The sequence below is a fragment of the Acanthopagrus latus genome, chromosome 15 (genome assembly GCF_904848185.1).
Source record: "Acanthopagrus latus isolate v.2019 chromosome 15, fAcaLat1.1, whole genome shotgun sequence".
NCBI classification, from domain to species: domain Eukaryota; kingdom Metazoa; phylum Chordata; class Actinopteri; order Spariformes; family Sparidae; genus Acanthopagrus; species Acanthopagrus latus.
This window is the reverse complement of record NC_051053.1, coordinates 16040118-16063074: the sequence shown is the minus strand read 5'-3', so window position 1 is coordinate 16063074 and position 22957 is coordinate 16040118. Positions and strand designations below refer to the sequence as shown.

The 22957-nt window shown below is 43.7% G+C and overlaps 1 long non-coding RNA gene across 1 annotated transcript in view; it reads right to left on the bottom strand.

The window, feature by feature from the left end:
* Nucleotides 1-22606, bottom strand: part of LOC119033959 — a 42335-nt gene extending 19729 nt beyond the window's left edge. Inside the window, exon 1 of the long non-coding RNA XR_005079437.1 lies at nucleotides 22264-22606. This is a non-coding gene — a long non-coding RNA (uncharacterized LOC119033959). The remainder of the gene's footprint in view (nucleotides 1-22263) is intronic.
* Nucleotides 22607-22957: the final 351 nt, after the last annotated feature.

Genomic DNA, 22957 nt, shown 5'->3' with positions numbered 1-22957 from the left:
TTCTAGCCAAAGCAAAGCGGAGCAAAAGGATGCAAGGAGGAGATACGGATTTTATATTATATATATATATATATATATATATATATATATATATATATATATATATATATATATATATATATATATATATATATATATATATATATATATATATATATATATATACACACACACACACACACACACACACACACACACACACACACACACACACACACACAGACGTTCTGCGAGAGAGATGCCTAAATTGCGGTGAGACTGTCTCTGCGTCACACGAGGTCACTCACTTTGTTTACATAAGCATTTAAAGGTTGTTTTTTTTTTTCTTTTCTTTTGTGGCCTCCACTTCGCCTTCTCAGACTTACATAACCAGCCAACTAGGTCAGAGCTTCTCAAACGAGCAGGAACCAAAAACAGGTTCGGGGGAAATCCTGAAAACTTTGCAAAGAAAGAGAAACTTAATGGTATGGAGTATTGTGCTTTACCTTCATAGATTCAAATATTTGGTGCATCTACTGGACAGGCTCTCTCTTGATACAGCCACTCCTTACATTGTGTCTGTAACCAGATCTGAGGCTGGAATTTGAGCGTCTTCGCCTGTTATACTCATTGTAGGATGCTCTCATAAAGAGGGCCATTATGAATCGCTCATATCTAGGTCACAATTTTGCGGCCAGCTTTCAAATGTGGGGCCTGATGATAAAGTACTTAGCCACCCCTGGTGTGGGTTTCTGTCCCTCTTGAAAAATCTGCCTGCGCATGCAGAGCTGGAACTGTGTTACGGTGTCAGCCTGTCTCGTGTCGGGCAGGTGCGGCGCAGACGATGCAGAGCGAGTGAGAAGGTACGGTAAGAGGTCAGTGTCTTTGCCAAGAAGAGATACTTGCATTACCAGGAATCCCAACATGCTTTGTTCTGCGTCCCTCCATGCATGCTCACTCACATACGGCATGTGCTGGTTCTAATTGTCCATCCTGTCTGTCCACATTAGCAGCCTGTTTGTTCCACGGGCCTGACGTTTGTCCTGGGCCCCCGTTAAGGACAAGCCCATCCCCGAGATTGTGGGGGAAGGATACCAGAGGGGACAGCACGAGGGGGTGGGTAATGGCGGTGAAAGTGTGTGTATATGTGTGTGTGATGGGAGGTAGAGTGGGGGGGTCTTGCCATGGTGCCTGGTCCCTAATGGGATCAGAGGGGAGCAGCAGCATAAGGGGGATAAGGTCAAGCTGAGGTGCTGCCAACTCCGGTTAACCGCAAGTGGACCCAGCTCCAGAGGGACAGGTGCTCTCTCACGCCATCGCTCCCACTTTCTTTCTCCACCCGCCCCTTCCATCTCCCACTCATTTTTCTCTCATTTTATTGTCTCCCCCCCTTCCCACCCTCCACACTCCACCCTGCTTCTAAACGCTCCTCCTGTCTCCCATCAGCACTCCATGATGCAGCAACAACGGACTAGACTTTCTTCAAGGTTTATATCCCCCTTAATCAAATCAAAATAAAAACAGAACAAAGTTTTGCAATCAGTCCTCAATCCTGGGACCTTTTGTTATTCTCCATGGTTTAAAATGCCTCCTTTAGGGCACATCGTCTGCTAGTTTGGCTGTGAGTCTTGTCCTTGCGACACACACGATGTCCAGCTGTAGGTATTTGTGAAAAACCTGGAAAATATGGTCATTTACCCAATTGTCCTGAGTTAAGTGCCAAGTTTTGTGCATATTAATGACCACAAAAGAGACTTTTACAATATCTAACCTGGGTGCTGACTTTAGTTTCCAGAGAAATAGTATCCTTTGTGGTTCCTGGTTGATCTGTGAGAGAAATCTTAAATTAGTTATTTAGTCTCGCTGTTTTCAATTTAGAATCATTGGCAAATGAATCATGAATCATCTCTTTCCACCAGCTTGAACAAGTAATCCAATTGTTTTGTCTCCTTTAATGTTACAGTGACTTGTAATGGGGCGATTGGGGTCTCGGTCTCAGTGGCTCCATTGCCTTATCGCTTGTTCTTCACCACAGTGAGCAACGCTTACGGCATCAACATCCCACACCGAACCAGTCCATCACTGATTTTTGGTGAAAATGGATCATATTTTATGGAGATTGGTTTTCCCTTCTCATGACCTCCGACCGCTATTCCCTAAAATCTCCGTCTACTTCCTGTGAAGGCATAACACAAATTTGTCCCCACCAAAGTCGTTTTAAAAAACTAACTGTGATCGGACTTCACCCTGGTAATGTATGTGGCATATGAATACATTATTCTCAGTGATTTACTAAGCATATCATAAGATAACACAGAGGTGCATTACAGGGGCCTCCCTACCTCCGAAAAGGGCGACTCCGTCAATACCGACTCAGTAACAGTTTTGCAGAAGTTAGAGCTGCACTTCAGCCTGTATCTTGAATCTATACAGACATCTAATCTGATGCGCAGAGCCATCCATTCAACTTCTACAAAAAATGGAGAGCACTAAGGGAGTACACGAGCTGACAGATGGTTTTATGCTGCTGGTACGTGTGTCAATGAGGAAGAGTACATGGGAGGAGAAGGCTGTCAATCACCCGTCCAACTGAATGGCCCATGGCTTTAGCTTTTTACAAGATCGAATTCTCGCAGATTTTCCCATGTCAGGCTGCAGAGTGATGCGGGCAGTTGTGCAAGAGGATTCCTGACATGCATCTCTCTCTTTGTGTTTGTTTCCTGGAGTTTGTCGGGCTGCTTGTCACTGCACGCATGCAGTGTGTGCCCACGTCTGTGCGCGAAAAATGCCTGCAGATGCTTGTGGTGCCTGGGTGTGTCAGTGCACATCATTGCAAACATCGTCAGCCTTTTCACGCATCGTAATCTGTGTTTGTGCCGGAGCGATTAGCGCTAAGACTTGAGGAGAAACAGCTCAATACAACACACTCAGGAAGGGGGTGGTTGGCTGCAGCATTTTTACGGTTGCGTCAACATGAGAAGAAGTGAGTGAAGAGAGGCAGCGAGGGAGAGACGGAGTGTGTTTGTATGCTGAAGAGGAAGCCACCGTGGTGAGATAAACAGCTCTTATCTGTGGCTGCGAGTGTACTGCAGGGCTGGTTGAGAAACCACAGTGTACGTAAGAGAGAGCAGCCAGGTACACGGGCTGAGTGTGCTGATGTGCGGCAACGATTAGCACACCAGCTGTCGTGTACACACACAGACAGTCGCATGCAATCAGACATGCATATGAACACTCTTCACAGACAGACAAAAACGTGCATGAAAACATGATTACACACCTCGCAGAGTACACCGTCCGCCCAGAGCCACCTATTGAGATGAGATTAAATTAGCTCGTGCACGACATTTGCGCCATTAACTTTTTTTATCCACTGTCATGCCTGTCATCCACTCTTGTTGTTCACTGACAAAAGTTGTTTTGCTACTTTGCATGGACTTGTGACTTCACAGTATGTGTCTGTTCTGACTGCTACTATGCATCCCTGTCAGTACTTTTATCTCTCTGATGTCACTGCTGTGTTGTGTTTGCTGCTCTAGTTTGATCTCACTCATCAGCAGGCAGCTTTTTTTTAGCAAACAAAGCCTTAAAGGAGACATATAATGCTCACTTCGAGGTCGCGCTTTTATTTTGGGTTACTGCTACGTGCTGTCATGTTAAAAAAGGGCGTCAGTTTTCTCATACTATGCAGTGCTGCGGGACTGCAGTCACCCCCTTTCTGAAACACTCCTGTCTCTTTAAGCCCCACCCTCCCAAATAGCCCAGTCTGCTCTGATTGGTCAGCTTACACAGGTTTGAGCAAAGCACTGTTCTCTGTTTCTTCTGCTGGTGTTTTCCCCTTCCAATGAGCAGCATTTCCAGTGCCCGTTAGCGAGGGAATATCTGGATTAGCTTCAGCCTCACTGCTCAGCAGGCCACTGTGGTACAGCTTTGTAATGGTCTGCCTGTGGTGTTTGTAGCTGCGTGAATCTGTCATTAGCACCCAGCAGCTAGCTTACCTAGTAATCTAATTCCTGCAGTTTGACTATTTCTTGCAGCAAAGCGGGCTTCATATAACAATAAAGCTAACACAACATGAGCTAGCGCTGCAGTTCGAACACAGAAAGCAACATTAATATAACATTTACCAGCATCAAACCCAATAAGAGTCATTTAGTGGTTTGCTTAGTATTATAATACACAAGATTCCAACATAAATCCAGTGTCACCCCAGACTGGGACTAGACACATTAGCCAAGCAACATGCTAATACCTAGGGTAACACATTAAATAAACAGTAAAGCAACACAAAACTTGCCAGCAACAGAGCTGTTCCCATGTTTAGCTCATAGCCTTGTACTGGCTCTCTGAAGTAAAAGGGTTCGCACAGACACAGAGTTCCCCAGTTGTTATGGGGATGTTTCCATCAAAAATAAACATCATCCCCTCAGCACTGATGTCCTCTGAGGCCAAGGGACAATATAGTGACTTGTGCTGGTCTGTGCAGCCAGCAACAGAGCAACTGTGCTGAAGGACCTAGGATGAAGTCTGGAGGCTCAGATCTAACCAGACATTTGACCACGATTTTGAATGCAGGTTACAGAATTCCACTACCATTGACCGTCCCTGATCAAGGACCGTTATGCTCTCCTTTGCTGAAACTTTAACAAGCATTTCACTGTTTCACATATAAACATCAGCTCAGCAACATCATCAGCCATTATGTTGGATAATGGGAAGTGTAAGACTTTTTTGAGCTTAAAGACCATGTGATAACATTTCTATGCAGACAGTTATACAAAGGTTATTAAAGAAAGTCTCTTCAGAGCTGCTGAGGTAAATCTTTTCCTTCTAAACATTACTGTGATTGTGAATTCATACCTTTACAATGTTTGTCAGGTTCAAAATGATAGTTGTGTTAACCTCCACAAGACTTGTGTTTGGTCCCAGCTTCTAAGACGGTTTATCAGCAGTTGTAATCACGTGGTATCCTTGTTTCATCAGCATCAAGTATCTTTGTAGTTGCCAGTTTGTGGGAAAGAAACATTAAATGGCTGATTTCTATAGGCTGCACCCTGCAGTGTTAGTTAGTTAGTGTCATCAGCATTGGCTAGCTTTAGCGTTCACGTGTTGTGACGTGAAAGCAATAGAAGAGGGAGATGGAATGCTACATTTAGCGACTGATTGTTATCAGTAACACCTTAAACTCACACTTAAAGTCAGCAGATTTCAGCATCTGCTCCAGCATTTATGACTGTTCTTTTTTTTTGCAAGCCCCCAAATTTCATAAAAGTGCAGTACTAGATCATTGGAGTTTCTTTTAAGCGGTCAATTATTAGGCTGTACTTTTGTGTGTGCATGCCATGTGCTGTATAAATACTTTCGCCTTGCCTGTCCTTCCAAATAGAAATGGCCTTTCTCTCCGACAAGGTATAATATTTTGTCCATGGAAATATGCAGATGATTATTTTAGCCGGTGCGGGTCTCTAACCACCGTGTGCCTGTGTGTGAATCTCACCTACGTCACAGCTCTGTGCTTCAGACCATCTCATGTCTCATCCGTACAGTTCACGAACAAGTCAGCACCAGCTCAGCACAGACTGTCCTCATTCACAACAATATCGTACTTAACCATCCAACCAGGGGCCTTGACACACCAGAGGCCTAGCGAGTGTCCAATAGGAGGCGTTAACAGATCGCTGCCGTGTTTTCCCAGGGAGCAAAGGGCAAATTGATGGGTGTTCGAGATGGGGAAGCACATATGTGTTTCTCATTCATCTGTCTGGCTCTGTTTGCCAACACTGAGCCAGCACAGTGGCTGAGCGACAGTCTGCATCCACACATAGAGGTGTGTGTATGTATGTATGTATATATGTACTGAAGTGCCATCCCATTCCTAACTCATAGAATTCAATATGATGTCGGTCCACCTTTTGCAGCTATTACAGCTTCAACTCTTCTGGGAAGACTGTCCACAAGGTTGAGGAGAGTGTTTATAGGAATTTTTGACCATTCTTCCAAAAGCGCATTGGTGAGGTCACACACTGATGTTGGTCGAGAAGGCCTGGCTCTCAGTCTCCGCTCTAATTCATCCCAAAGGTGTTCTATCGGGTTCAGGTCAGGACTCTGTGCAGGCCAGTCAAGTTCATCCACACCAGACTCTGTCATCCACGTCTTTATGGACCTTGCTTTGTGCACTGGTGCACAGTCATGTTGGAAGAGGAAGGGGCCCGCTCCAAACTGTTCCCACAAGGTTGGGAGCATGGAATTGTCCAAAATGTTTTGGTATCCTGAAGCATTCAATGTTCCTTTCACTGGAACTAAGGGGCCAAGCCCAGCTCCTGAAAAACAACCCCATACCATAATTCCTCCTCCACCAAATTTCACAGTTGGCACAATGCAATCTGAAATGTACCGTTCTCCTGGCAACCTCCAAACCCAGACTCGTCCATCAGATTGCCAGATGGAAAAGCGTGATTCATCACTCCAGAGAACGCGTCTCCACTGCTCTAGAGGCCAGTGACGGCGTGCTTTACACCATTGCATCCGACGCCTTGCATTGCACTTGGTGATGTGTGGCTTGGCTGCAGCTGCTCGGCCATGGAAACCCATTCCATGAAGCTCTCTGCGTACTGTACTTGGGCTAATCTGAAGGTCACATGAAGTTTGTAGCTCTCTAGCAATTGACTGTGCAGAAAGTCGGCGACCTCTTTGCACTATGCGCTTCAGCATCCGCTGACCCCTCTCCGTCACTTTACGTGGCCTACCACTTCGTGGCTGAGTTGCTGTTGTTCCCAAACGCTTCCATTTTGTTATAATAGAGCTGACAGTTGACTGTGGAATATTTAGGAGCGAGGAAATTTCACGACTGGATTTGTTGCACAAGTGGCATCCTATGACAGTTCCACGCTGGAATTCACTGAGCTCCTGAGAGCGGCCCATTCTTTCACAAATGTCTTGTTTCACAGTCTGCATGCCTGAGTGCTTGAATTTATACACCTGGGGCCAGGCCAAGTGATTAGAACACCTGATTCTGATCATTTGAATGGGTGAGCGAATACTTTTGGTAATATAGTGTATATATATATATATATATATATATATATATATATATATATATATATATATATATATATATATATATATATATATATATATATATATATATATATATATATATATATGTGTGTGTGTGTGTGTGTGTGTATATATATATATATATATATATATATATATGGTATATATATATGTGTGTGTATATATATATATATATGTATGTATATATATATATATATATGTATATATATGTATATATATGTATATATGTGTGTGTGTGTGTATATATATATATATATATATATATATATATATATATATATATATATATATATATATATATATGTGTGTGTGTGTGTATATATATATATATATGTGTGTGTGTGTGTGTGAGTGTGTGACGTGTGCATTGCCCATACACAGTCGCAAACACATACACAGAGCCAAACACAGTGACATACGGAAAATTGGATGCGCAGCCACAGATGAGGAGGGAAACACACTTGGAACAAGATACACACCACAGAGTCAGCACGACCTGCATGTAAACATACACAAGCATTTAAGTGATGTCTTTGCCCCACATTTGCCAGTGCAGGTACAGGAAGTGTGCCTGCATGTGTAGTGTTTTGTGCTAAGAGCGTGGTTTTGCATGTGGTATGGTATCAGCATAATCTCTGCTCATATGGGTCCACATGTGCTCACTCTGTTCTTTTCCTCTCCAAACAGTGCGTGTGCAGCCCGGGTGTACTGCAGCGGTGTGTTTTGTGAGTGCTGTGTTCAGAACGTGCACCCGGCGCTCCACCACATCACTGAGACATCAGCGTCGATGTGCATGTGTGTGTAATGTGGTTTCGTCCAAGCAGCATCACAGAGGTTTCCAGTCATTCTGCTCTCCTTCCCCAACAGATAAATGAACTTAGTGTTCTGATGTTATCATGACCTATCTTCATCTCTGTTTCCCTTTCTTGCTTTCTCTCTTTCCTTTTGAAAAACTAAAAAAACCAAAAAAAAAACCAAAAAAAAAACCACTGTATCACCGCTCACATTTGTTTAAGTTTCCTAAACGAGCAGACTCGGAGGAAAGCAATGTTATGGTGATCGTAATCACATTTTTATGGTACTTTTTATGTGCTATGGAACCATTAGGATATTCCTGTGTGGGTAGTTTCTGTGAGTCACTCAATAATAAATTAATAACAGCCTCAAGTTTTTCTCTATTTTCTGGTTGATTCCCATGACATTCTTATTAGATTTGAGACTTTCGAGATGCTTTCTATATAACTTTGTTATACGTTTATTTTAGTCGATTGTTGTTGGGATTTAGAGAGTCTCTCTCTCTTTCCATCTCTGTTTCTTTTTCCATCACACCTCTCTCTCTCTCTCTCTCTCTCTCTCGCTCGCTCACAAAGCAGAGCACTGCTGCACAGAAACCAAACCGGAGATCATTTGAAGAGGTTTCCTCTAGCGCTGTGAAGACAAACACCACAGGTGATATGCACGAGTTGCGGTGTGGCAGTGACGGCAGATCACATGATTTACAGGCTTCTTTCGTTCTACCTTTTTTTTCTACTTTCTATTAGACGAAGCTTGTGCATCTGATCGATATTTCACATAAACGCCCTGTGTTGCAGTACATGGAGGCGTAGCTCGGCTTGACATGTGAGAAAACCACTATTTAGAATCTCCTACACAGTGCAGACATCCTAGACAGACTCCCTCGCTTACAGTAATTCATTACTTGGAACATGCGGTTGACTCATTAATGGGAAATCATCAGTTTTTCATCTAAGAGATCAAAAGCCGGTGCCGTCTACTAGCATGTGTTCTATGAGGTCAACTAATAGTTTCTAGAAGAGCTCAGCTTAGTGCTCTTACAGTAAACACTTGTTAGTTACGACTGCCAAACTGTTTTCCTCCAAACAGCTTAGGAAAAACTTGTGTTGTTGCTCTCCATTGGTTCCAATGTTTGTCATGGTTTGTTGTAATTAATGTCTCTGTATTATATGTCTTCTTTAATTTCATGCAACTTTTGAGACTATTTCTTATTAACATGAAAATTGTAATACCTTTAAAGAAGCAGTCTGGCTCGGCTGACACTTACTGGACACAATCCAGTGATTGCAGGAATCACATCAGTTTAATGTGTTGTTCCAGTTTTCAGAGTACGTATTTTCTAAATCTGGTAAGTAGGAAAATCACAGGTGCAGTCATTAACTTTAACAATGGCTGAATTCCATTCAATTGCTGCGGTTCTGGAAGCCCTACCCTGGTGCACGCTGGCCCATTAGCATTGTTTACTGGGCCACTTCAAAGGAAAACGGAGCTTTAATTAATGTTATTAGTTCCACCTGTACTTTTCCTGCTATAACATGTTAACGGCTGGAAAATCACCCCCCATATATTATTCCCAATAGCAGACACTGAGTAGTTTAGTCTGTAGCGAGCAGTGAATTGAGACTATCATCATCGTCAATTAAATATTGCATCAAATGAGATGCACTGCATTTGGGATTGTTAGTAAATAGAGTATAATAACTCAAGCTGTCTACTCGCTGGGAGTTCTGACATTTAAATAAAAATGGTGGACAGCAAAAACAATGTGCTATACATGTATGTGTAATTATTTTTTGATACAGACACAACATCTGCTGGGAAAAAAAGCCCTACAAACAATCCTTGGATGAGCTACATTTTGGCATGTTCTGGCAGGAAACGCAGAGGTGCGATTAACACCATCAGTAGCCAGAATCAGAAATAATTTATTGATCCCCTAGGGGAAAGTGCTTGCGTTGGCGCAGTCGTTAACTTTAATTTGATATTCTAATTGCTGCATTGAAGCTGTGCCAGTTCTCAGGCTTCTTTGGTTTTGTGCATGGAACCATCGCATCGTCGATACCGACATGTCCAGCGCATTGAGGCACTTTAAGGACAAGCTATTATGGCTTACGTTCAATCGCATGCCCTGTAAGTTTGGGTTAGTGAGCCCCAGCTCCTTCAGAAAGTTCATCATTAAAAGGAACCCCTCAGCTTCTTCCCTCCTCATTCCTTCATGAAGCTGTCATTCCCTCACACTATCCCTTCCTTTCCTCGCGTATTCCCCTTCTACCAGAGAGAAAGGCCCAGCATTGCACCCAGTGTGCGGGCATATTGATTTTTACGACCCCCTCCCTCACCACCACCACCACCACCTTCCCAGTCCCATAATGGACCCCTGAGTAGAGCGGGGCCCTTTATGAACTTGGCAATCTTCCTTTTTTTTTTTTTTTTACAGTCTCCTAAATGAATAGGATAGTTTGGAAAAAAAGAACGAAGGAGGGAGGAGAGAAAAGAAAAAGTGACACAACAAAAGAGGTGAGCAGGGGGTCCTGAGATGGAGGCAGGAGGAGGAGGAGGAGGAGGAAGGGGGCCGTCCTCTCCTTACCTCCTTCAACAGGGCTGTTTCTCCTTACTCAGCCTTTGATGTTCAGTGGTAGACCGAGGGTCTGTCAAGTGCACTGGGGGGGAAGAGTGTGTGTGTGTGTGTGTGTGTGTGTGTGTGTGTGTGTGTGTGTGTGTGTGTGTGTGTGTGTGTGTGTGGACGGGGTTGGGGTTGGGGGGCGTGAAAAAGCAAACTTGATGGGCTTCGGAAGTGCGGATAAAAAGAGGCACAGCTGGACTGATGGGAATGATGAGAGCCTCCTCCTCCTCCTCCCTTTAACATGCACACACACACACACACACACACACACGCGCACACACACACACACACACACAGGTGCACACACAAACACACAATGAAAGTTTCCTTTTTTCGGTGTGTAGCATACACATGCACAATGAGTGTTTTTTTTGTCTAACACATACACAATCCTTCAGATCCTCTTCTGTTTGTCTCCCTGTGACACACACGCAGGAACACACACAGAAACACACACACACTTGGCTCCCTGGTGTTGTTGTCTGTCACTCTGGCCTTGTAAAAAGCCCCTCTGTTTGGGCTCCGCCCCTCATTCTCTGCTAATGGTCAGGTGCTTCTGTTCTTACCCACAGAAATCAATCAGCAGTCTGCTGGTTGTCTAGCTGCCTGAATAGTGTGTGCGTGTGCATGTGTGTGCGTGTCTTTTTCTCCCTCTGACTGTATAACTGTAGGCGAGTTATTGCAAAGCCGATAACTCTTAGAAAAGAAAGTGCTGTCTGCAGAGAAATGACTCACCGTAGTTTAAACAGTTTCTCACTCGGCTCATTGTTCCTCCCCTCGCTATCTCCCAGATTCAAAACATTTCATCTCAGGCAGGCATGAGTCATACCTGCAACCCACATATTGATCTGCTTTTTAGCCAAATCTTTAATTTGCTGATTTCTTCTTGGCAGAGCTACCGTCAACCAGCGAGAAGCAGGCCAGAGGATCTTAATCTCTGCTGTATTCAAAGAAAGTCGGGCCTTTTATAAAAACACTGAGATTAGCAGATTACTGAGAAACACATTTGTTCACATGGATCTCCGAAAATTGGTATAAGTGATAAACATGAGCCTTTTAGATAGACTGACTGGTTCAATCTTTGAGATAACTTGTGTTTACGTATTCTGTAACAATCCAAAATTAATTTACAGCCCTTAATCAAATTGAAAAATCTTTTTTTTTCCTCTTTGTCGAAAATAACTTTCAGGTTAGCCTTAAACATGTTGTCCATTGAGAACTCTATAGGTCATGTTTATCTATAGGTCACTTGTTTTAAGCCTCCTTTGAATGGCCAGCCAAGCACAGTGGTTGTTCATAATTATAGTAATATTGCCTTAAAAAGAGGGTTACAGAATTCAAAGTTCAGTTCAACTTAAAATGTATGTACAGTGTGAGAGCAAATCCTACAGTCTTGATTGGGGACATGTTGGTTCTTGTTGGAATCAAACCAGTAAAGTTATGAGTTACTTTATGCTGATTTAAGTTAATAACAAATGGCATCATTCTTCCCCCCTCCAATGGTTTATTTTGACTTGTCTGGAGAAAAATACGATTTTAGGACACAGTTCTGGACTAAATGAATTGGTCAGATGGATGTTCTTGGCCTGGGGACCAGGCTGGCACATGGACACGACCAGGTGCCCACTGCTCAGGGCCAGACAGCACTCTTAAGCCCGGCCACCTTTCACTCACTTTAATAGGTGGCAGAGTGAATGCCGAATTGCGCCCACACCAGACTTTGGTGGGCAGCAGGCCTGGACGAACAGAACCTCTTATAAAACTGAGAGAAAGGGGAGAGAGAAAGTTATAAAATGAAAGGCTCACACCGTAAAGCACCGCTCCAACACTGAGAGGAAGGCAGAGAATCACCAAAACAACTCACCCACCCTCACACACACACACACACACACACACACACACACACACACACACACACACACACACACACACACTAACTCACACTCATCAGCCTGCCAGCCCCCCGACATTTACATTAGAAGAGGAAGAACACAGTGGGCCTGTGGAGGGATAGAGGGATGGGGAGGAGAGGTCGGACACGCTATTGGGAGGTTGTAAACACTGTAAGACAGTATCTCCATGGAAGCCCGCACACTGCTCTGAGGCATCTCACCCCCCCTCCGTCCAGCCGCCAGCACCCCCAAGCCTTTCCAAAGCCAAGTACCCTGACCATCGGGCCCCAAATCGGCCCCTCGCCTCGCCTGCCAGCCTGGCTGTCCAGCACAGCAGATGTGCACAGAGGAGTGGCCTTGGATGACTGGATCCCCTGGGCTTTACAGAGGGCGAGAGAGGAGGAAAGACGATGAGAGTGGCCTTGACCGAGGGCTTGTGTGACCAAGGTCCTAGATTACATCTATGATTTCTCTTATTAGCCCTTCTTTTCCACCAGCTATATAATGGTGTACAGGCGATTGAAAAAATTGGAATGGTTGTTTTAGTTTAATGTTTTAAAAGCTGCTATCTAATTATTCTTAACTTTAACTTTAATGGATGAAATTACCATTGTTCATCGCTCGCAGTGGAAAACTCTAGCACCCAATTTTCAACTATAGTTATCAGGATGAAACATTAGCAGTTAATGTTTCTGCAAACCAAAGATACGTTTCAGTTTGTACACTGATGTGTACAAAGCATGTCTCATCACGTTCAGTGCACGTTTGTGACCGGACTTTCGTTTCAAGTCTGCGAAACCAAATTTAGTGGCTTTTTAGCATCCATAAACCATCTTCTGGTATTAAGGCCCATTACTTTACTGTTTAGGTTTGCCAGCACTGCATCAGCCTGATTTTGACACTGAAGGTAGTGGTTGAATGAATGACTATTGACATATGTATGGCTATAATTCATTTCTGTGGCAGGTTGAACTGTGTTACATGTCCTGTCCTGTTTGTCCAGTTTGATGCTGTTCTATCACTTTACATACTGTAAAATGTAGATTTAAAAGGAGCTAGTTGAAAGAGCTAGTTGAAAACACTGAAAAAAATTAACTAGCTAGCCCTGTCCTGTCCCAGTTTTGACATATTGAGCCTTTAAGCTCACTGGTCAAACACATCAAATTGTATAGTTGTATTGTGCTACACTGTGACTTTGTGAAGTTTTGTGAGCCCTTGTAATGTGGATATATTAACGTTGGACCAGTCATACCATCCAAGCTGCTGCTGGGCACCTGTTGGATTTGAATGTAAATTTGAATCCCCATCTGTTGTGCTGGACAGCTTGGCTGGCAGCGCTTCACATGGCTGCTATATGTGGACTGCATATTGAGCTTTGATGTTAAACACCCAGCGTCTGTGTGCGCCTCACTATGTGTGATCAGAGGCCATACAGCAAGCTATACAGCCCCTTGAGCTCTACTCTGCGCCGTGTAAAGGAAGGATGTGAGGATGGAGAGGAGGAGGAAAACAGGTGGGTTTAAATGGTGTTCAGGCTTGAATGAGCCTCCTTTGAGCCCGCGCTCCCATTATACAGCAGCTATTATGCGGCCCTCAGCAGCCGAGCCACTACATGGAAGTTCCTTTACAGACAGACAGGAAGACAGACATACTGATGCTGACTGACACTCATTGGCAGCATGGCAGACAGGCTGATGTGTTCTTTTCAGCTGACATATTTCTATTTCTTGATTTTCTCAAAGAATTCTGAATGGTAAAATCCAAGTTCAGCATTTTAGCAACGTGTCGACCTAAAGCACTTGTAATGAGGTACAATTTTAGTTTGCAGTGGTCGTCACCAACTATAACGCACCTTTGATTAAGGATTGTTCTCCCCTCTCTTGTTTCATATCTTTATGTATCTCTCACAGAGGGGGAAAGGGACATGGGATGGAGTTGCTGGTAGATGGGTGGATGCCCTGTAAAACAGATTCCCATTCACCAGCTCCATATAAAAGGCCTTTTATTGGGAACTCTGTTCGTTAGCCCTCTCACCTCCTGTATTTGCCACTTCACTCCCGGAGAGAGAGTGGGAAGCAGTTGAAAGATACACATGAGGAGGGAGCGGGAGAGAAGTAAAAGGGTAGTTTCGGAAAAAACAGGCCTTGGGGGCTTTTTTTTTAACACAAAAGGCAGCGCTAGAGAGCGAGGGAGGGAGATTGAATGCTTGGAGAGAGAGGGAAGTACAAGAGAAAAAGAGAGAGGGTTTACAGAGCTGGAGCGGGCAGCGCCTGCCAGGCGCTGAGGAATTCATGGTCGATTTGTCCTTGTTTGCGGCCGGTTGGCAATAAAAAGGAGCTGAAGAGGAGAAGGGGCTGGACCGGGCTGGGGGCAAGCAACAGATTGCAGATGCCTCTATTGGAGAGGGCTCCTTGTGAAAAAATAGGTCCCCCTCTCTGAGTCCCGAGCCACCCTTTAGAGAAAAGAGCCCTTCTCTACTGTAAAGGAGCGCTCGGGACATTGTGGGGCTTGTCAATGGCTCTCGGTTGGGGCACCGGGAGAATACAAGGAGGCCCAGTGTTCAGCGCCGCAGCTCCTTCTATAGAGGCCAGAACCGTAATGGGGGCCCCGGGGGCTCTACAGGGAGTTTAGAGGGCCCAGTTTCAATGGAGACCAAGTCTTTTTAACTAGTACATTGTGCGACTTTCTCTCCCTCTGTCCTAGAGATTGGAGAGAGGGAAATTCCTATGCAGATCAAACAGAATGTCTTCATTTCCAAATGAACATGGGATGGACAAAATTTGGAGGGACACAGTTGGAGACATTGAGGGAGTATTGTTAGTGCAGAGAGGCAAGGGGTTAGGTAGGTGTGTGTATGAGTGTATTCATGTGTGTGCGTGTATGTGTCAAGTGTTGTTATCACAGATGGTGGTCAGCGACTGGTCCATCTCAGGTGAGATTAGAGCCAATCACGGCCTGTTAAAGCACCTGTCAATCAACACAGTGGCCCACTGGACCCAGGGCAACCTCCAGCTGTTTTCCAGTGTGTGTGTATACTCTGTGCGCTGATTCTGTGTGACCGTGTTAGGTAAGGTCAGTCATGAGTTGTTACGATTCTGTTTTCCCATGAAATCATTATTAAAAAGCATATTTAACCTGTTAGAACAGAGTGTAATCACTTGCGGCATTGAAACAGACACACATGAACTTACGAAAGGCCTGCATTTCAGTCATGCAGGACTTGGTTACCCACAGCTTGGAAAAAGACAAACTTTACACAGTCACCATGACCGCTTCAGACTGCTGTCGAAAATGCAGCTGATAAACAAAGTGCCGTCCAATAGAGCAGTTGTAGGATTTCCCCTAACCTCAACCACCGGTCTGAATGCCTTTTTATATCTCTGTTTGTCTATATCTTCTATGTGTCTGTATGTTTTCCACACTCCGTAGTTAGTTACAAATGAATGCTTAAAGATCATTCCTGTGTTCTGGCCACTGGTCATGAGAATATTCTACCGGCCCAGAGGATTGCTGAGATCTGGGAACATGACAACATCAGTAAAACAACGATGCACCTTTTTGGACATTTTCAGAAAATTGTTGGATATAATTCCAACGTCGGAAAGCTGTTGTGTGCATGAGGGCTTCAGATCATGTTAACTGTCCAAGCATAGTGATGCCTATGGACTCTGCCTCTGTATCTGTGTTTTGAAAGGGCTGGTTGTCAACTGACATAATTTGTCGCTCATTGACTTTGCAACAGTTCTGGCCAAAACAATACTGGGCACATGTTTAAAGTGCAACATAGAGGGGACTGTCTGATAACTAAAAGTTATGGACACAGTTTATCTCACAGTCAATTCTCTGCCTTGACATGATGTCCATTCCTCTATTTCTTGTTACTGGACAATGTTTTTCCGATACAATCCCTACAGTCCCTACATAGATCTCCCTGTGGCCGCTCCAAGCTCCGAAACAACAGTGGAAATGGCACCTATGCCTCAATGTATAACAAAAACTGTGCATCTACAATTAAAGCAAGTATGGCAGGTCAAAGGTGGACCAGGAACATGGTCTGTAAACTGCCATTGATGATTACAATATACAGTTTGGGTAATGATTCCGCAAGTTTAGTTGATCTATAGAAAACCTGTCTGACTGTCTGATGAACAATGTTTCTGCTTTATTGAATTCAAGTCTTTTCATACCCAAAAAAACACTAGTCAGTAGTCAGTAGACACTAGTTGGGGGAGCAAAACTTTATCATCACATTCATCACTGTCTTGATGGCCAATAATAAAAAAAAAGCACATGCAAGCGACAGGCTGCCATAAACTGGAAGTGTCCCAATAAAACTCGCCCATGGTGAGGTAACGGCCTCTTTACCCTGAAATCATGTGATACACAACTTTTGAAGCCATCGTAAACTGTTGAAGCTATACGCACACAAACACACACACACACACACACACACACACACACACACACTCATGTCCCTAGTTGAAACGGTCATCATCCGTGAACTCCTGAACAGGAACCAGCTCTTCCTGTAGAATTCCCTCATCTCGCCAGCTGTCTGCGTGTGTGTGTGTGTGTGTGTGTGGCTGAGTGCTCTATCTATGCATGCGACAGAGATACAGGGAGATGAGAGAGCGTGACACCTCTGACTGCCGGGTTCCTCCAATTGTTAGGCAGGAAGCCCCGCTCCGACTCCAGATAAAAGAGAACGAGGAGGAAAATACAGACGAAAGACGGAGGGAGAGGGAGGGCAGGGAGTACATAGAGAAGGCTCACTCGTCCTCGGGGAGACAGTAGAGCAAAGGTGAGGGCTGTGGAACAACAGAGAGCCCACGAACAACAACAAGAATAACAACCGCGTGGTGAGTCAGGCCTGTGGTTTTGGAGGCTACGCTCAGCTAGTTCCGTGAGCGTGTGCTGAATGGAGGGTCTCCACAATGACACACGGTCTCACGACACCTGTTCACTATCTTCAACATTCACAAGAATTTATGGCAACAAACGTATGTGGGCTCATAAGTATGACTAGCCACATTGCCTGTAAAAACGTCAGATCTTGGGTTCCTTTGTTCCTTCCTTTATGAGTGTGTGTGTGTGTGTGTGTGTGTATGTGTGTGTGTGTATGTGTGTGTGTGTTCCACTATCTTCACTGCATGTCCTCATAAGGATATATAAATTCAGCAGATCAGTTCAAGATCTACTTTTGAGTAATGTACATATGCTATAGCTCTTGTTTTGAAAGCATTCTCAGTGGGTTTTTCTTTGAACCATCACGTCAGCTTTTGTGCTTTACTGAAGGAAACCAAAGAAACTACATAACTACCGAAACTGACAACAATGACAAACGTTTACCCACCTTCTCCCCTGAAATGTGATGTTATTGTGCAGAAGTGCAGATTCTACGTCTGGTGTATATTTTTTTTGTCAGTCATTGTATTAGTAAGTGTCCCCGCATACTGGAATCTCCCGTGTCATCACTATTACCAGTGCTGGTGTGATTAATAAAAATTCACAGAACCTGCGTGGGGCACTTGACTCAAATGATACAGCTGACGTGGCATCTGGTCAAAGTTACAACTGTGTGCGGTTGAGCTCTATTACCTTTGTTGTAGTCTGTTAAATTAGAAACATTGTGTCAAACACTGAGTTTAACTCAGTTTTTGGGGCTCTAACACACTGATATGATAACAAATCATGGAGGAAGGCCGTATCAAACATTTTGGGGAAAAACTTCTGTTTGCTTATTTGCTTAGAGTTTTGTGAGGAGAGCTACACATTTCCTGTGTCTGCCTTTACATATCATGCTACAGCCACCAGCAGGTTAGCCTAGCTTAGCATAAAAACCAGGGGATACAGTTAGCTTGGCTCTGTCCAATAGTCTAGTAAAGTAAACAATAGTCTACTGGCACCCCTAAAGTTTGCTGATTAACACATAACATAACATAACAAAAATGTGTGGTTTTTCCATCACTTTGGTGCTAAATTGAACTAACTAGCCGCCAGCTGTAGCTTCATGCCGACCAGAAATACTGTAAGGAACAGTGACATCAAGTGGCAAGGAAAAAAATAAGCGTTTTTGATAAAATTAGACTCTCAACATATTAAATGTGACGACTGATCTTTCTAACTCGCAGGTAGTTGCTAGCTGAGGTGGAAAAGTGTTAAGCAGGAAGCTGGTTTAGCTTTAATGGTGTTAGCAGCTGATCTATTGTTCCTGGAGTTGCTTCCTCTGATTGTCTGCTTTTACACTGATAAACAGGCAACAGACACCACACAAATACAGTGTATCCACACACACACGAGCGCGCGCACGCACACATAAATGCACGCGTCCGAGACACACAAAAACTCATTATCACATGCAGCCGAGTATCGTGCATACACACACACACAATCCTAGCTGCTGTCCGTCTGTTCAACAGGTCATGTAGATGTGACCACTGTCACACCGGGCACACTGAGTGCTTGTGCGCCACTCTCCCATCGCCGTAGTTACCCGCTGATGGCCACACATTATCATGTCGACAGCGTGTCTCTCTGAACGTGTGTTTCATCAGGCTCTGAATTTAACATTTCGTTCTTCCCCGCCTGAAGTACCAGCCGGGTCGAGTCGGTGCCAGCGAGCTAATTAAACTTTTGTCAATGAAGCTGCAAATCAGAGATAAATATGAACAGACAACCTGTGTTTATCTTAACTCTGTGGTATGATGCGGTACAGCCCCACTCATCTGCCTTCCTGGGCAGGGTTACACCAAGAGCATCAATAAATACAGTGTGACTCATGCCTTATGTTTATGTGTCTGTTTGTTATGTTGTCAGGGTTGGACCAATTATAACTTTTAATGTCATCTGTTGCCGATACTCATCTTCAATAATAACACTCTCATAGTCATTCACGTGAGATATGATGGGAGGTCTTTTAAATGTGTATAATTAAATGTAATTTAATGTGACAGTTTTATTGGGCTCCAATCAGGTAAGCATGAATATTGATTTTTGATATTTATAATTGGTAGCTCAGGCTCTAGTGGAGTGAACTTTTGGCCCATCATGGTAAGCAGAGGGATGTCTGAACATGACAGGTTAAAATGTAAATACTGTGATTTGGGGAATATTTTGCTGTAAAAATGACATAAAAGACATGGAGTATTGGCACAAGACCATCAGTAACTGGCTGCTTTTTCATGAAAAAGATGATTGAATATTAAAGTTGGTGATACTCTGCATTTCTCCGTGTTTCGCATTGAGTTACACATTCCTTTATCATCATGGCTGTATTTCATTCTGAGTCAATCCAGCAAACACTGATCCGTGAAATAATATGCATTGAAAGGTAAAATGGAAGCTGTAATAGGAAATGACTAAGCTATTAAAAAAAAAAAAATGGCACAGTATGTACATGATGAGTGTTGAGTTGCAGCAGTGTGACACACAAAACTACATTTCCCTACCGCATTCAGGTAGCATAGCTACCTTTAAAAACATCGAACCAACAGCGAGCTAGTTTTTCTGCTATGTAGTAATGTGGAACTATATTTTAATTTCTCTTTAAAGCAACATTAAGTAACTTCTTTACCATAAAATAACAGCTTCACAATCATTTTGATGGCACAGCGTTTTGTTTTAAGGTCAATAAACAGAAACAGCACATTACATTTAACATAAATGTACTGCAGCTAGTTGAGCTTAACTTGAGCCTCATGTAGCTTCTCTAGCAAAAGTTTTAAAACAACTTTTCCATCTGTGTGTGACCTACTGAAGATTTATCTCTTCGGTAGGAACAAATAGACTCTGGGTTGAGTGCAACAGGGGAAACTGGAAAGTATTGGGGGACAGACTAACACACTGTTGGTTTTTGGTGTTTTCGTGGGATTCTTGTAAAGAGAAACACAAAACATCAACCAGACAACGTGTCCCATAATTTTCCAACACTTTCTCAAGGCGGCTTCCTTCTCTAGATTATAAAAACAAGTCACACAATGGAAAGTCTCAGAGTGCAAATGCAGAATCTGAATTAGCCTCTTATCTGAAATGAGTCATGCCTCAAACAAAAGATGGGGCAGAACAATGGAAAGTCTATCCGTGGCCTTGAGACAGGTTTCACTGTAAGAGCTATTCCACTGCAGTCACCTGTTTAACCGCTGACAGCCATTTATTAGCTATGTAACGCCCTGATCCTCAAACATGTCTGGAGCACAGTCCTCTGTGCGGGCATGTGTATACAGTATCTGGGTGTGTGTGAGTGAATGAGTGTGTGTGTCGCAGGGGGTGGGGGTGACAGGCTGACAGCTACCTGCAGAAAGGTGTCTCAGTATGTGGGTCGTGTCCATCAGCCTCTAATCCTCTGTGATGCAGACCTGTTTGAACAGCCAGCAGGTTCTCACCAACACAGTTATGTAAGAGCTCAATGGACGCCAAACAAAGACACCGAGAGAGATGGATGGGTCGAGAGAGGGAGAGGGAGCGCGCGAGAGAGAGATTGGTTTGCACTTGTCATAGTTAATTTACCTGAGCTCTACAATTAGACAGGAATTCCTTGGCACTTCGGGATTTTTCTTGTGTCAGTGGGTGTGTGTGTGTGTGTGTCAGGATAAAAAGGGGGTGTGTATTAGGGTTGTGTTTGTGTGCGGTAATGAGCAGGTGCTTGGCTAAAAAGTTTGACTAAACAGAGTTGGGCAGCTGGAGATTCCCCCATGCTGCTCCAAGACTAACATTAGACACGTACTGCAGGTTAATCGGATGCCACATCTCAGTAAGAGGATGGAAAATAACCAGTACCACACCTTCTGACTGCGCTTAACTCTGTCTGCACCGACTGTTATCCTTGGCACACCACTTTTACTTCCTATACTTCAAGTCTTGTATTCAGCTGACACGGCATTAAAAGCTAATCAATCATGTGCGCATGCTGAATGGGATCAGAATGTTGCCTCACCCTCAGCTCACCCTTGACACCTTCCATAGACAACCAACCAACAAATGTCCCAGTTCCCCTCGAAGCTAAGTGAACAATTCTGCACACAATTTAATTTATGTCCTGAGGCAATTAACAACGCTTCTGCAGAAAGTACTTTCGCCCTATATGTGGCCTTACAGAATGTAAGGCCATCAGGCTGTGATGTTTGGAAGGTATAATGTTCACCAGGTTCACCATCTTAGCACAGAACATTAGCAACTTTGGTTTACATTTGATAATTAGCGCGAGACACAAATGCCAGTAGTTAAAGTATTTTGGTCATGGTTTGGCAGCTACAGTTTCAGATTGCCTTTCATTATTATACACCACTTTTCTAAATATGAACAGCTGAACACATGTATATATATTTTACATTAAAAAACAAAACAAAATAGCTAGACAGTCAAACATCAAAACATAGCAGCTAATCATTTACTAGTCCAGCAGCAAGAAAAGTTTGGCTTCTGTCTTACAGCCTTAATTTCCAAAAGCTCTCTGCAAAAGCCAGTCCCAGATTTACTCTTGTCAGGCCTCTAGCACAGTTACTGTCTCTTATGTCCTACTATCTCTGTCCTCTTCAGTCCAGAGACCGCCCATTCTGTCACCATTCCCCAACAGCAGTTCCGGCTCCTGTGCTAGCAGTGTGTATAGACACATTCACCTGTTGCTTTCAAGCTCCCAGTCCAGGCAGAGTCTGCCACCTGCTCGGCTAACTGAGTTAGCCGAGCTCACTAGCAAACAGTAGCTACAGTTAGTAGTTACCTTAGCAACAAGAAAAGCTTTCTTTCCAGCAGGAAGCTCCGTGAATCACAGTAAGTTGAGGCAGAGCAGCCCGAGGCCATCCGGCTGAAAACAACTGCACCAGAACAATGCAAAACCCCAATGCATAAAACATATTTATAAATCATCAGAGCCAGCCGCTCCATAATAAAAACACGTCTTACCGTCATGCAGTCACGTCTACCTCTTCATCCTCCTCTTGCTCATATTCGTCACTGTCCTGTCTCTCTCCCGGTGTGCTGGCTCAGCTGTGTCGCTAACATTAATGCTAGCAGGATTAGCGCTAGTGCTAGCTCAAGCTGCACTTGATATTGAAAACAACTCAGTCAGTTTGCAGCATTTTTCACCGCCATCCAACAGCGCTCTCTTAGATATCTCTCTTTTTCTCCGCTCGCCCCTTGTGTCTCTTGATGCCTCGATTCATTTTTTTCTAGCTTAAGTTCAGTCAACTCCCAACTTCCAAAAACACGCAGACGGTCTACTCGAGTCAGTCTTCAAATTCCCAGAAGGCATTGCTTCATTTTAACTTTCGCAAACAAACAATCAAATTTAAAAAAAAAAAAAAAAATCCAGGTAGATTTTGTTTTATTTCGAACTATGCACGGTTTAGAACATCTGAATGAGACATTTAGCTACAAAACAATGCAGACTGATATAAAAATTTGTGCTAGTAGAAGGTAACCATGACTGTGATATAGAGACACATATGTGGTGTATAAAAACTGATTAAATTTGCAAAGGTATGGTGAACTTGGTGAATGAATTGACTTGTTATTTAGTTTATAGTCTTTGTTTGTGTTTGGAAGAAAATGGAGTTGAGAGAAGTTATCTTTGGTCTGCTCTCTTATTGGTTGGTGG